Source organism: Bufo gargarizans, chromosome 1 (genome assembly GCF_014858855.1).
Source record: "Bufo gargarizans isolate SCDJY-AF-19 chromosome 1, ASM1485885v1, whole genome shotgun sequence".
NCBI lineage: Eukaryota > Metazoa > Chordata > Amphibia > Anura > Bufonidae > Bufo > Bufo gargarizans.
In genome coordinates this window covers 737,584,406-737,600,757 of record NC_058080.1, presented here as the reverse complement: position 1 = coordinate 737,600,757, position 16,352 = coordinate 737,584,406, and the positions used below count along the sequence as shown (strand labels likewise).

The following is a 16,352-nucleotide window of genomic DNA, read 5'->3' as shown; positions in this document are numbered from 1 at the left end:
AAACAAATCAATTTCCGCTAACTTGTGCAAAAAAAAAAAAAATTTCTATGAACTCGCCATGCCCCTCATTGAATACCTTGGGGTGTCTTCTTTCCAAAGTGGGGTCACATGTGGGGTATTTATACTGCCCTGGCTTTTTAGGGGCCCGAAAGTGTGAGAAGAAGTCTGGGATCCAAATGTCTAAAAATGCCCTCCTAAAAGGAATATGGACACCTAGGCTGCAAAAAAGTGTCACACATGTGGTATCGCCGTACTCAGGAGAAGCTGGGGAATGTGTTTTGGGGTGTCATTTTACATATACCCATGCTGGGTGAGAGAAATATCTTGGTCAAATGCCAACTTTGTATAAAAAAATTGGAAAAGTTGTCTTTTGCCAAGATATTTCTCTCACCCAGCATGGGTATATGTAAAATGACCCCCCAAAACACATTCCCCAACTTCTCCTGAGTACGGCGATACCAGATGTGTGACACTTTTTTGCAGCCAAGGTGGGCAAAGGGGCCCACATTCCAAAGTGCACCTTTCGGATTTCACCGGTCATTTTTTACACATTTTGATTGCAAAGTTCTTCTCACACATTTGGGCCCCTAAATTGCCAGGGCAGTATAACTACCCCACAAGTGACCCCATTTTGGAAAGAAGACACCCCAAGGTATTCTGTGAGGGGCATGGCGAGTTCCTAGAATTTTTTATTTTTTGTCACAAGTTAGTGGAATATGAGACTTTGTAAGAAAAAAAAAAATTTAAATAAAAATCATCATTTTCCGCTAACTTGTGACAAAAAATAAAAAGTTCTATGAACTCACTATGCCCATCAGCGAATACCTTAGGGTGTCTACTTTCCGAAATGGGGTCATTTGTGGGGTTTTTCTACTGTTTGGGCATTGTAGAACCTCAGGAAACATGACAGGTGCTCAGAAAGTCAGAGCTGCTTCAAAAAGCGGAAATTCACATTTTTGTACCATAGTTTGTAAACGCTATAACTTTTACCCAAACCATTTATTTTTATTTTTTTGCCCAAACATTTTTTTTTTTTTACCAAAGACATGTAGAACAATAAATTTATCGAAAAATTTATATATGGATGTTTTTTTTTTTTGCAAAATTTTACAGCTGAAAGTGAAAAATGTCATTTATTTGCAAAAAATCGTTACATTTCGATTAATAACAAAAAAAGTAAAAATGTCAGCAGCAATGAAATACCACCAAATGAAAGCTCTATTAGTGAGAAGAAAAGGAGGTAAAATTCATTTGGGTGGTAAGTTGCATGACCGAGCGATAAACGGTGAAAGTAGTGTAGTGCCGAAGTGTAAAAAGTGCTCTGGTCATGAAGGGGGTTTCACCTAGCGGGGCTGAGGGGGTTAATGAATCAAGTATGTGACTTTAATTTGTGTGTATATGTTTCACACTGAAGGCATCAAAACTATGAATTAACACATGTGGAATTATATACATAACAAAAAGTGTGAAACAACTGAAAATTTCATATTCTAGGTTCTTCAAAGTAGCCACCTTTTGCTTTGATTACTGCTTTGCACACTCTTGGCATTCTCTTGATGAGCTTCAAGAGGTAGTCACCTGAAATGGTCTTCACTTCACAGGTGTGCCCTGTCAGGTTTAACAAGTGAGATTTCTTGCCTTATAAATGGGGTTGGGACCATCAGTTGCGTTGTGGAGAAGTCAGGTGGATACACTGCTGATAGTCCTACTGAATAGACTGGTAGCTGCTTTTTTCTTGCCATAATACAAATTCTAAGTAAAGAAAAACGAGTGGCCATCATTACTTTAAGAAATGAAGGTCAGTCAGTCCGAAAAATTGGGAAAACTTTGAAAGTGTCCCCAAGTGCTACAAAGAAACTGGCTCACATGCGGACCGCCCCAGGAAAGGAAGACCAAGAGTCACCTCTGCTGCGGAGGATAAGTTCATCCGAGTCACCAGCCTCAGAAATCGCAGGTTAACACAGGGCTTGACAAATTTCTTTGGAATCTAGGAGCCAGCTAAAAAAGTTAGGAGCATATTATTATTATTTTTTTTTACCTTATAAAGCCTTATTTTCAGCGACAAAAATAACACCTCTTAAATTAACATATAAAGAAGTCTAGAATCCCTGCGCTGTGACGTCACTGCGTGTAGAATCCCTGCGCTGCGACGTCACTGCGTGTAGAATCCCTGCGCTGCGACGTCCACGCGTGTAGAACCCTGCGGCGCGACGTCACTGCGTGTAGAATCCCTGCGCTGCGACGTCACTGCGTGTAGAATCCCTGCGCTGCGACGTCACTGCGTGTAGAATCCCTGCGCTGCGACGTCACTGCGTGTAGAATCCCTGCGCTGCGACGTCACTGCGTGTAGGATCCCTGCGCTGCGACGTCACTGCGTGTAGGATCCCTGCGCTGCGACGTTCCACTGCGTGTAGGATCCCTGCTCTGCGACGTCTCTGCGTGTAGGATCCCTGCGCTGCGACGTCTCTGCGTGTAGGATCCCTGCGCTGGCGACGTCTCTGCGTGTAGGATCCCTGCGCTGCGACGTCTCTGCGGTTGAGGATCCCTGCGCTGCGACGTCTCTGCGTGTAGGATCCCTGCGCTGCGACTCTCTGCGTGTAGGATCCCTGCGCTGCGACGTCTCTGCGTGTAGGATCCCTGCGCTGCGACGTCTCTGCGTGTAGGATCCCTGCGCTGCGACGTCTCTGCGTGTAGGATCCCTGCGCTGCGACGTCTCTGCGTGTAGGATCCCTGCGCTGCGACGTCTCTGCGTGTAGGATCCCCTGCGCTGCGCCGTCTCTGCGTGTAGGATCCTGCGCTGCGACGTCTCTGCGTGTAGGATCCTGCGCTGCGACGTCTCTGCGTGTAGGATCCCTGCGCTGCGACGTCTCTGCGTGTAGGATCCCTGCGCTGCGACGTCTCTGCGTGTAGGATCCCTGCGCTGCGACGTCTCTGCGTGTAGGATCCCTGCGCTGCGACGTCTCTGCGTGTAGGATCCCTGCGCTGCGACGTCTCTGCGTGTAGGATCCCTGCGCTGCGACGTCTCTGCGTGTAGGATCCCTGCGCTGCGACGTCTCTGCGTGTAGGAATCCCTGCGCTGCGACGTCTCTGCGTGTAGGATCCCTGCGCTGCGACGTCTCTGCGTGTAGGATCCCTGCGCTGCGACGTCTCTGCGTGTAGGATCCCTGCGCTGCGACGTCTCTGCGTGTAGGATCCCTGCGCTGCGACGTTCTCTGCGTGTAGGATCCCTGCGCTGCGACGTCTCTGCGTGTAGGATCCCTGCGCTGCGACGTCTCTGCGTGTAGGATCCCTGCGCTGCGACGTCTCTGCGTGTAGGATCCCTGCGCTGCGACGTCTCTGCGTGTAGGATCCCTGCGCTGCGACGTCTCTGCGTTGTAGGATCCCTGCGCTGCGACGTCTCTGCGTGTAGGATCCCTGCGCTGCGACGTCTCTGCGTGTAGGATCCCTGCGCTGCGACGTCTCTGCGTGTAGGATCCCTGCGCTGCGACGTCTCTGCGTGTAGGATCCCTGCGCTGCGACGTCTCTGCGTGTAGGATCCCTGCGCTGCGACGTCTCTGCGTGTAGGATCCCTGCGCTGCGACGTCTCTGCGTGTAGGATCCCTGCGCTGCCGTGTAGGATCCCTGCGCTGCGACGTCTCTGCGTGTAGGATCCCTGCGCTGCGACGTCTCTGCGTGTAGGATCCCTGCGCTGCGACGTCTCTGCGTGTAGGATCCCTGCGCTGCGACGTCTCTGCGTGTAGGATCCCTGCGCTGCGACGTCTCTGCGTGTAGGATCCCTGCGCTGCGACGTCTCTGCGTGTAGGATCCCTGCGCTGCGACGTCTCTGCGTGTAGGATCCCTGCGCTGCGACGTCTCTGCGTGTAGGATCCCTGCGCTGCGACGTCTCTGCGTGTAGGATCCCTGCGCTGCGACGTCTCTGCGTGTAGGATCCCTGCGCTGCGACGTCTCTGCGTGTAGGATCCCTGCGCTGCGACGTCTCTGCGTGTAGGATCCCTGCGCTGCGACGTCTCTGCGTGTAGGATCCCTGCGCTGCGACGTCTCTGCGTGTAGGATCCCTGCGCTGCGACGTCTCTGCGTGTAGGATCCCTGCGCTGCGACGTCTCTGCGTGTAGGATCCCTGCGCTGCGACGTCTCTGCGTGTAGGATCCCTGCGCTGCGACGTCTCTGCGTGTAGGATCCCTGCGCTGCGACGTCTCTGCGTGTAGGATCCCTGCGCTGCGACGTCTCTGCGTGTAGGATCCCTGCGCTGCGACGTCTCTGCGTGTAGGATCCCTGCGCTGCGACGTCTCTGCGTGTAGGATCCCTGCGCTGCGACGTCTCTGCGTGTAGGATCCCTGCGCTGCGACGTCTCTGCGTGTAGGATCCCTGCGCTGCGACGTCTCTGCGTGAGGATCCCTGCGCTGCGACGTCTCTGGGTAGGATCCCTGCGCTGCGACGTCTCTGCGTGTAGGATCCCTGCGCTGCGACGTCTCTGCGTGTAGGATCCCTGCGCTGCGACGTCTCTGCGTGTAGGATCCCTGCGCTGCGACGTCTCTGCGTGTAGGATCCCTGCGCTGCGACGTCTCTGCGTGTAGGATCCCTGCGCTGCGACGTCTCTGCGTGTAGGATCCCTGCGCTGCGACGTCTCTGCGTGTAGGATCCCTGCGCTGCGACGTCTCTGCGTGTAGGATCCCTGCGCTGCGACGTCTCTGCGTGTAGGATCCCTGCGCTGCGACGTCTCTGCGTGTAGGATCCCTGCGCTGCGACGTCTCTGCGTGTAGGATCCCTGCGCTGCGACGTCTCTGGTGTAGGATCCCTGCGCTGCGACGTTCTGCGTGTAGGATCCCTGCGCTGCGACGTCTCTGCGTGTAGGATCCCTGCGCTGCGACGTCTCTGCGTGTAGGATCCCTGCGCTGCGACGTCTCTGCGTGTAGGATCCCTGCGCTGCGACGTCTCTGCGTGTAGGATCCCTGCGCTGCGACGTCTCTGCGTGTAGGATCCCTGCGCTGCGACGTCTCTGCGTGTAGGATCCCTGCGCTGCGACGTCTCTGCGTGTAGGATCCCTGCGCTGCGACGTCTCTGCGTGTAGGATCCCTGCGCTGCGACGTCTCTGCGTGTAGGATCCCTGCGCTGCGACGTCTCTGCGTGTAGGATCCCTGCGCTGCGACGTCTCTGCGTGTAGGATCCCTGCGCTGCGACGTCTCTGCGTGTAGGATCCCTGCGCTGCGACGTCTCTGCGTGTAGGATCCCTGCGCTGCGACGTCTCTGCGTGTAGGATCCCTGCGCTGCGACGTCTCTGCGTGTAGGATCCCTGCGCTGCGACGTCTCTGCGTGTAGGATCCCTGCGCTTGCTGGACGTCTCTGCGTGTAGGATCCCTGCGCTGCGACGTCTCTGCGTGTAGGATCCCGCGCTGCGACGTCTCTGCGTGTAGGATCCCTGCGCTGCGACGTCTCTGCGTGTAGGATCCCTGCGCTGCGACGTCTCTGCGTGTAGGATCCCTGCGCTGCGACGTCTCTGCGTGTAGGATCCCTGCGCTGCGACGTCTCTGCGTGTAGGATCCCTGCGCTGCGACGTCTCTGCGTGTAGGATCCCTGCGCTGCGACGTCCTCTCGGCGTGTAGGATCCCTGCGCTGCGACGTCTCTGCGTGTAGGATCCCTGCGCTGCGACGTCTCTGCGTGTAGGATCCCTGCGCTGCGACGTCTCTGCGTGTAGGATCCCTGCGCTGCGACGTCTCTGCGTGTAGGATCCCTGCGCTGCGACGTCTCTGCGTGTAGGGATCCCTGCGCTGCGACGTCTCTGCGTGTAGGATCCCTGCGCTGCGACGTCTCTGCGTGTAGGATCCCTGCGCTGCGACGTCTCTGCGTGTAGGATCCCTGCGCTGTGACGTCACTGCGAGTATGATCCCTGCGCTGCAGCTGACAGAACGGAGATCCCTTCCCCAGGATGTTTGGTCCGGGCTCATTCATCTCCTAGAATTGCAGCTATGAAATCCACAGCGTATTGCAGCAAATACCAGCAAAATGGATAAGATTTTACCAAAAATCCTCACACTTCATAAAATCCACACGGAAATGAACGTACTGTGCACATTTCCAAGCTGCACCGCGGTAATATAGGATTTCACTATGTGTAACTGATCGTGGCTTAATTCCACACGCTACATGTAGAGTTTGATAAAAATCCACAACAGGTAATCCTCTGTGGAAAATATTTCCATCGGAATTACCCCAGGAATACTGAGGGGTCTTCCAGCTCTCTCAGGGATTGTCACCAAGCTTCCTGGTCTCCTAGTCCTGAGGAGAACATCTCTAGTAAACTATGAAGCTATGCGCTCTGGGACATATGCCCTGCTCACGGACTGTATATCTCAGATGGCATATGTTTATGTGCATGGACCATTATTAGAATAGTGGGTGAAATAAGGTCCTCCTTCTGGAGCCAGTAATATGGTAGAATAGGAATGTTAGGAGGAGGTCCTCCTCCTGGAGCCAGTAGAATATGCTTTAGAGGTGTTAGAAGGAGGTCCTCCTCCTGGAGTCAGTAATCTAGCCTGTTCACTATAGAACCACCTAGATTGGAGTTGTTAGGAGGTCCTCCTCTATTATCATTGCTAAAAGCTGCAGAGGTGTTAGAAGGAGGTCCTCCTCTATTATCATTGCTAGAAGCTGCAGAGGTGTTAGAAGGAGGTCCTTCTCTATTATCAGTAATATAAGCTGTAGAGGTGTTAGAAGGAGGTCCTTCTCTATTATCAGTAATATAAGCTGTAGAGGTGTTAGCAGGAGGTCCTCCTCTACTATCAGTAATATAAGCTGCAGAGGTGTTAGAAGGAGGTCCTCCTCTATTATCATTGCTAGAAGCTGCAGAGGTGTTAGAAGGAGGTCCTTCTCTATTATCAGTAATATAAGCTGTAGAGGTGTTAGAAGGAGGTCCTTCTCTATTATCAGTAATATAAGCTGCAGAGGTGTTAGAAGGAGGTCCTCCTCTATTATCATTGCTAGAAGCTGCAGAGGTGTTAGAAGGAGGTCCTTCTCTATTATCAGTAATATAAGCTGTAGAGGTGTTAGAAGGAGGTCCTTCTCTATTATCAGTAATATAAGCTGCAGAGGTGTTAGAAGGAGGTCCTTCTCTATTATCAGTAATATAAGCTGCAGAGGTGTTAGAAGGAGGTCCTTCTCTATTATCAGTAATATAAGCTGTAGAGCTGTTAGAAGGAGGTCCTTCTCTATTATCAGTAATATAAGCTGCAGAGGTGTTAGAAGGAGGTCCTCCTCTATTATCAGTAATATAAGCTGCAGAGGTGTTAGAAGGAGGTCCTTCTCTATTATCAGTAATATAAGCTGTAGAGCTGTTAGAAGGAGGTCCTTCTCTATTATCAGTAATATAAGCTGCAGAGGTGTTAGAAGGAGGTCCTCCTCTATTATTGCTAGAAGCTGCAGAGGTGTTAGAAGGAGGTCCTCCTCTATTATTGCTAGAAGCTGCAGAGGTGTTAGAAGGAGGTCCTCCTCTAATATCAGAAGAAAAAAAAAAAAAAAGACGACCCCAGAAGTTCCCCAGCCTATATAGCAAGGACAATGCCTATATTATTTTAAATAAATGTTGGGGGATACCTGAAAGAGGGTGACTCGGTACAAGCTCCGAGTATAATAGCAGAAAACAGAAGAAAGGAGCTAAGAGTACCAATGATTAGAAAAATATATACGTTTTTATTAAGTTCACGATAAAAAACACACATATAGTGGATGCCAAGGATAGGGTAAGGGAGCAGGGAAAAAGAAAACGAGCGCCACCCTGGACGGACACACTGGTCACAAAATATAATGATCTATCAATTGTATTACTGCAGATATGGGAAAAACAAATAGTGTGTGGTACAATGACCAACCCATAAATGCAGACATGATAAATGATTTAAGGTAAAGGATGAGTGGAGATCAGATGTGGGCAGACCGCCATGGCTATAGTGCATAAAATATGGTACAAGGGACATAGGTCATACAAAAATGTGTAAACAGTGTACCAATAAATAGACAGTGATAGACCAAGTGAGATAGCTCAACATTGGCAGCACATAGCCATGGCTGGGAACCTGAGATCAGACACTCACCAGTATGGGACCAAGTGTGAACGAAGAACCAGGATGGCGCTACCCCAACACGCGTTTCGGCGAGCCTTCTCCTGACTTGGAAGGGGAAGAAGTCTTAGATTTTGCCACAAATCACCTTTGCGGAAAAATCTGCACCAAATATACACCAAAAGGTCGTATATATTTGAAAATAAATGACCCCTTAGTTCTATTTTTATGTATTTGTGAAAACAAGCAGAATGGAATTTTGTTTTATTGCATCAATAAAAATATATATGAAAAAATGATGTAGGAAATTCATAAATCCAGTAAAACAGTTTCCAGAATTAAGAATGCAAAGAATATAATAAGTAACATGAAGAACAGGAGAACCTGCTCCTAACAACTCCATCCTAGCCGGCTCTACACTGAACAGACTAGATTTCTGACTCCAGGGGGAGGACCTCATTGTAACAACTCCATTCTAGTCGTAACTCACTGCCCAGTATCTGCTGCACTGCCAGAGCTGAAGGACCTGGGGTGACGTCACCGTCATGTGATCAGTGTAGGGGCCGGACTCCTACCCTGCATTGTTCAAATGACTGATGTCACTATAGGTCCTTTACTACCTTTTCTCACCACTGCTGAGCCCCGCCCCCTGCACTGATCACATGACGGGGATGTCACCCCAGGTCCTTCACCACCTCCTCTCCTGAGCCCCGCCCCCTGCACTGATCACATGACGGTGACGTCACCCCAGGTCCTTCAGCTCTGGCAGTGCAGCAGATACTGGGCAGGTCCTGGTCGGTAGTCAGGGCTCTTGTTCTCTCTGGTATCAGCCATTCCTCCAGCCTGCAGGTAAGATGAGCTGTGAGGAGACAGTGTGGTGGACAGCTCAGACTCATTTTCAATCTCTAAAGTCAAGTCCATTAAATGGTATTACACTTACCTAGTTGATAATGATCTGACGGATGAAGTATTCGGCAGAAAGTACCAAAATTTAAAGTGAGCCTTTGAAAATAAAAACAAAAATTTAAATAAATAACTAAATATATATAAAAAAAATATAGAAAAACAAATAATCAAAAATAACTAAAAATAATATAAAATAATAAAAATATAAAACAATGAAAAAGAGCTATAATAATGAGGGAAAGAAATTTAGACAAAGGGACGAGCAAAAGGAAAATGTAAAGGCCATTTTACAAACAATGAATAGTTCAGAAAATAATAAAAATTAAATTAATTTGAGGAAGATTGTCAAGATGACTATATACATATAAAAAAGTGGATCATGTATCAATTATATATACATAAAAAAGTGGATCCTGCATTAATAAAAGGATATAATTATTAATAGTCAGACATATATAAATATACAAAAAAATGTAAAGTTAAGTCTTCATAAGTAATCATGTAAAGGCCATCAATAGGGCAAGTAGTAATATGTCACAATTTTCATTATAGATATCCCATTATGAGCAAAAAATTATGCAGATTTTATACACCCACCAAAAGAAATAGTTTAGGATACGATATCTAGGGAGCTAATGCCATGTAGATATGCAGGTGTACAGCCAATCTGTCCCCCAGGATCTAGCACATAACGAGAGAGCGTCACCCGATATGCGCATTAGAGTCCATGATTAGTTAACGGCACCATAGCAACAGAAGGACGCAGGCGCATAAAGTTTGTCATCCTCGGGCTCAGCGCATAAAGAGAGCACTGAGTCTAAGTACTTGCGGATGCGCAGTAGTAGGACGGGTAGCCGGCAGCGATATAGTCAGCGCATGCGCAACTACAAAAAAGAAACAAAGAAGCTGAATGGACGGCAAACGTAGGTGGAAATGAAGGTACAATAGTAGCTGATCCCTGATGGGCCCGAGTAACATGTGGGTCACGAAATGTATCCAGAGTGGATACAATGTGTATGACATCATCCAAGGGAGGTTATATAAGCTCAGGTCACGCCCACTCCAGCAGCAGACTGCCCGATCCCCTGAAGACGCCAAGTTTATTTGGCGAAACATGTCGGGGGGCAGAGTGCTGTAAAGCATGTGTTTTAAACAGTGAAAGCCTGCAGCATATTAGTAAACACGAGCAAGTTAAATAGCAGTCAGACAGTAGATCGGGGGAAACTGCACAGTTGTTGATACCAATAGATAAGAGTGTGAACGTACCAGCTACTGTGAGGAACCACATTACAGTGGCATAACAGAGCTGGTAACAGCTAGCATCTATGGCGGCTACTGTATACTAAGCAGCCAAACAGATCTAGGATATCCAATTAAATCTGATAGACAGCAGCACTTCCACCAGGATCCCTAGACGCTATCAACACCATTTTTTAAAAATTATCACATAGATAGCAGGCTTAGCTGATAATTTTAAATGTGAGTCTAGTGTGGAGAATCTTTTATAATCGAAGAGAATAAATGTTATGTTTTAATTTAGAAAATTATCACACGTGTCAATCTAGAGACAGCCATTGGTCTCACGGACCATTTGTAAAAATAAAAATATAATTGTGTCTCAACACGCTGTGAAGGGTCAATTAAAAGTGGAGAGCTCAGACATGTCACCTCTGGAGATTCTCCTCCATTACACACAAGGAATCCTTCTCCGCTCCTCAGCTTCGTATGATGGAGGGAGTAATAGTGGGGGTTGTCATCATTTGGTGCTGGATGAGAGAATCTGCTCCGTGTGAATGAGGTTTTCACTGCCAGGAGCTTAGATACACACTGCACTGCCAGGAGCTTAGATACACCCGGAGCTCAGGGTTTTCCCATCAGTGCAGCTTTATGAGGGTCTGAGTTTTGCAGGATGAGTTGTACTTTTTCTCGGCCTCATTATCGGGGACATGGGACTCACTGATTAACCTTTATTCCTTTTATTTGGAAACATCATGAAGAAAACCAGCAGTACGAGCCTTCTCCTGAATGAGCCACCAAGGATGGACAGGAAGGAGATCAGCAGAAGAATCTTAGACCTCACCTTAGAGATCATCTCCCTGCTGAGCGGAGAGGTAAACTTCTCTAGATTTCTCTCCTCTTTATTGTATTCTGTAACAAGTCAGACATCGGGAAGGAGAATCCATCATAGGAAGTGATAGGAAGAGTCCAGGGTCCTGGAGAACGGCCCCCAGACCTTCCAAGTGACGGAGAACCTGAAGATCAGCCCCCAGTATGGTGAGTGATGTATCATGTGACCAGTGACCAATAGTCATGTTGTAGGAGCCATGAGAAGGTAAGTAGGCACGTTGTACCCAGGAGGAGAGGGCCGGAGGAGAGCACATGGCCCCTGAAGGGTTTATTCCCTAAGTGTCTCTCTCCATCCACAGGAGTACACAATAGTGAAGAAGACATCGGGGGACTGTGTGACTCCCATCATCCATCTCCAGGAGTCAGGAGGGCGGAGCAGGACCCCTCACCCCATCACAGAGCCTCCCCCTCACCCCCTGATACATGAGCAGAAGATCCTAGAACTCACCCACAAGATGGATGGAGCTGCTGACTGGAGAGGTGACACTGCTGGGAATGCTGGGAAATTCTCCAGTAACAGCACTGGAGGGGTCTGGGTGATGACGGTGTCATTGTGTTGTCAGGTTCCTATAAGGTGTCAGGACGTCACTGTCTATTTCTCCATGGAGGAGTGGGAGTATATAGAAGGCCACAAGGATCTGTACAAGGAGGCCATGATGGAGGAGCACCAGCCTCTTATATCACAAGGTAAGAGCCGTCATGTGCAGTGTATACACGTGTGTGCAGTGACATGTAATGGAGGAGCTCCACAGTTTCTTCTCACATTACATTAGAGGCTGCGTATTCTTTATATGTCGGTCATATCCATAGAGCTCCAGTCACATGATGGGAGCGTGTCCTTCTGGCCTCCGTCGGGTCGGTATAGTATACTACACTGCTCTATCAGAGACGTCCTGTATAATCCGTGTTCCGCAGTGTATACATTGTAGATCATACATGGAGCTTATGGGCAATGTCCGCCCCTGTGTGACTGTATAGAGCCTGATGTCGGAGCTTCTGTCAGAGGGAGATATCAGGAAACCCTCCGCACATATCTTCTGCTGGTGGCTCAGACGTGGTGTGAACAGGTCCTTACTTTTATAAGGAGAGTCCATCATAGTCACTTTTCAGTCGTTCTCCTGCCCTTCATGTCTGGGATCCTCTAGTCACTCCACAAGCAGAGAAGATACAACCTGCTACATGTGACTGGAGGAGGAGGTCGGATCCCCCTTATTACAAGCCACATTCAGAGGAGCGGAACAGTCACAGAAATGTCTGCAGCAAAACGGCCCCAAACCATGAAGTCCCCTCCACCAGCAGAAACCAAGGGTTAGAATGTTACTGGGAACATAACCAGTCCTGGGGGAGGGGGGATTATACATGTATTGTCCACTAGTGGAGATATCTATTCTCCATAAACCAGGAGGAAGAAGGAGGAATAAATGGGGGGAGAAGGTGACACTGGAGATCTGAGATCACAGGAGCAGTGGGGGCCGTCCGTCTGTCTGCAGTTTAGATTAATATCACCTCCGATCAAGACGCCGAGTGTCTCCAGGAGTCCAGGTGTGACCAGACAGCTCTCAGAGGGGATGGCTTGTTCTCACTGGGGCATAGATATTACATAGAGCAATGGGACGTCCTAAAAGAGCTCCCTGGAGGATTAGATCTACCCGCCGGTCCTCAGCTACACCTGTTACTTGTAAGGGACAGGAATCTGGTAGGAAAACAGCACCACCAATGTGACGTCCCTGTCCTAGGAAGAGGCCTCAACGCTCACCGGAGTGCCACCGTCTCGTCACACAGCTGATCGGTGGGGGTGCCGGGCTTTGGACTCTCATCCATCTAATATTGATGAGCTACCCTGAGGATAGGCTATCAGTGCCAAAATCTTGGACAACCCATTTAATGGACACAAAAAGGAGAGAAGAAGAAAAGAGAATAAAACATGTAATCTAATTCCAGTAATGATTGCAGAAATCCCAAAATGGACAGTAAAGATCGTAACGTCGCTTTACAAAGAGGGAAAGTATTCAACCCCCATGCTGAGGAGGAAAGCCGAGGAAGTGACACATGAAATAACACCTCACCGAGGAGAGACACCGGGTCACCGGCCACATCCTGAGCTCCGGCAGGAGTAATGGGCTGCTTGGAAGGAGGAAGAAAGATAATAGAAAATGGGAACAAAATGGCAGCAAATCTTATACCCGCTATAGAGAGAAACAGGGGGACCGCGGGGCCCTGGTCGGCACCAACAGAGGAAATGAAGCAGAGCTGTGCCCGGCACAGAGGACGTGTGACCCCATATAATATAAACCAAACTGTGACATAACAGCAACAGAGAAATAGCAATGAAGTATTAATAATCCATAAAGATCCACAGTCACCGGCCAATCAGGGGAGAAGGATTCCAACAGCATCCGAATCCAGGATCCAGACTGGACCTCTCTAGAAGATCAAGTAGGAGAATGGCAGGAGATGGTCTCGTGTGTGGTCTGTTCTTGGAACCGATGGGTTGTCCATGCCAATACTGGTGCTGGAGGAGTAAGCTGATCCCACAACAGCTTGGATCAGCTTACCCCTTTGCGGCATGACCCTCTTTTTTACAGATTAGACTGAAGGGAAGTCCTTGTTAAGTGATCTTATTGTCCCACGAAATGTCCCTCGGGGGCGTAAGAATTTACTTTGTTGACGAGTAATGATAGAGATCCAGAATTAGTTGAACTTTAGTTCCCCGGAATTTAATCCTGCATAATGAAGGTGATTTGCTTCTGATACTTTCTTCTACAGTGAAGTCAGTTACATACAGACGTGGACAAAATTGTTGGTACCCTTTGGTCAATGAAAGAAAAAGTCACAATGGTCACAGAAATAACTTTAATCTGACAAAAGTAATAATAAATTAAAATTCTATAAATGTTAACCAATGAAAGTCAGACATTGTTTTTCAACCATGCTTCAACAGAATTATGTAAAAAAATAAACTCATGAAACAGGCATGGACAAAAATGATGGTACCCCTAACTTAATATTTTGTTGCGCAACCTTTTGAGGCAATCACTGCAATCAAACGCTTCCTGTAACTGTCAATGAGACATCTGCACCTCTCAGCAGGTATTTTGGCCCACTCCTCATGAGCAAACTGCTCCAGTTGTGTCCGGTTTGAAGGGTGCCTTTTCCAGACTGCATGTTTCAGCTCCTTCCAAAGATGCTCAATAGGATTGAGGTCAGGGCTCATAGAAGGCCACTTTAGAATAGTCCAATTTTTTCCTCTTAGCCATTCTTGGGTGTTTTTAGCGGTGTGTTTTGGGTCATTGTCCTGTTGCAAGACCCATGACCTGCGACTGAGACCAAGCTTTCTGACACTGGCTAGTACATTTCTCTCTAGAATTCCTTGATAGTCTTGAGATTTCATTGTACCCTGCACAGATTCAAGACACCCTGTGCCAGACGCAGCAAAGCAGCCCCAGAACATAACAGAGCCTCCTCCATGTTTCACAGTAGGGACAGTGTTCTTTTCTTGATATGCTTCATTTTTTCGTCTGTGAACATACAGCTGATGTGCCTTGGCAAAAACTTCGATTTTTGTCTCATCTGTCCACAGGACATTCTCCCAGAAGCTTTGTGGCTTGTCAACATGTAGTTTGGCATATTCCAGTCTTGCTTTTTTATGATTCGTTTTCAACAATGGTGTCCTCCTTGGTCGTCTCCCATGTAGTCCACTTTGGCTCAAACAACGACGGATGGTGCGATCTGACACTGATGTTCCTTGAGCATGAAGTTCACCTTGAATCTCTTTAGAAGTCTTTCTAGGCTCTTTTGTTACCATTCGGATTATCCGTCTCTTAGATTTGTCATCAATTTTCCTCCTGCGGCCACGTCCAGGGAGGTTGGCTACAGTCCCATGGATCTTAAACTTATGAATAATATGTGCAACTGTACTCACAGGAACATCTAGTTGCTTGGAGATGGTCTTATAGCCTTTACCTTTAACATGCTTGTCTATAATTTTCTTTCTGATCTCTTGAGACAGCTCTTTCCTTTGCTTCCTCTGGTCCATGTCGAGTGTGGTACACACCATATCACCAAACAACACAGTGATTACCTGGAGCCATATATATAGGCCCAATGGCTGATTACAAGGTTGTAGACACCTGTGATGCTAATTAGTGGACACACCTTGAATTAACATGTCCCTTTGGTCACATTATGTTCTGTGTTTTCTAGGGGTACCATCATTTTTGTCCATGCCTGTTTCATGAGTTTATTTTTTTACATAATTCTGTTGAAGCATGGTTGAAAAACAATGTCTGACTTTCATTGGTTAACATTTATAGAATTTTAATTTATTATTACTTTTGTCAGATTAAAGTTATTTCTGTGACCATTGTGACTTTTTCTTTCATTGACCAAAGGGTACCAACAATTTTGTCCACGTCTGTAAATACCTATAATATCTTCAGGTTGAGAGGTTCTTCCCTGAGGTGCCACAGCCCTGGAGCTCGGACTATTCTGACTGGTTGATCAGGTGGTAAAACAAGGATTTGATTGAAAAAGGCTTGAGGGCATCATGGACATTTTCAGGGAAAACTCTAACCCCCTAATGTTATAGCGATGGCCTCTGTTATCTGTGTCCTCTTGGTGTCTTCTCATTTCACACAAGGCCTGAGTTTGGTCATCTGAATTATTGTGTATTTGGGCTAAAAAAGAATATGGTCGACCTCAAGTTATTCACTACGGCCTGTGGTAGTTTACAGATCCACACATCGCTGACCTCTGAGATAAGGGATTGAGAAGAGATTTCGAATGTTGTACACAAGATGTATGATTCGGGACTCCAGGGATCTTTTCACTAGAATTATGGGAGGATGGAGATGACCAAGATTTCTGCAGGCTATCAAATTAAGTGGCGTAGGTTGGTAGGGTGCTTCAGGGCGCTGGCACTTATACCTGTATCCTCATTCTCAGAATGTACTATTGTGGAGAAGGAGCTGTCTTCCACTGCCCGCCATTTGCTCTCATAGACCAGAGGATACTTGGGGCCTGTGGTCTTCTAGGTGCTGGGACCTCGGCACAGGTGGTGAGGAGCAGAATATTGTTATTTCCCCCTGATAACTAAACCTAGAAGTGAAGGAGCTGAGAGAAGTGTCTGATCTATAGACAGATCTACAGGAGGCCATGTATTCAGTCACTGTGTCCTTGTGTCTCCACAGATGGATCCAGGAGGAGAAATCCACCAGAGAGATGTCCTCGTCCTCTGTATTCCCAGGACTGTCCAGAGGAGAAGGTCC

General features: G+C 47.9%; 1 long non-coding RNA gene across 1 annotated transcript; it reads left to right on the top strand.

Annotated features, from left to right (window-relative positions):
- Positions 1–8,844: 8,844 nt before the first annotated feature.
- LOC122924926 lies at positions 8,845–11,430 on the top strand. Its single transcript, XR_006387455.1, has 3 exons — positions 8,845–8,901; positions 10,956–11,069; positions 11,385–11,430. It is a non-coding gene; the product is annotated as an uncharacterized LOC122924926 (long non-coding RNA).
- Positions 11,431–16,352: the final 4,922 nt, after the last annotated feature.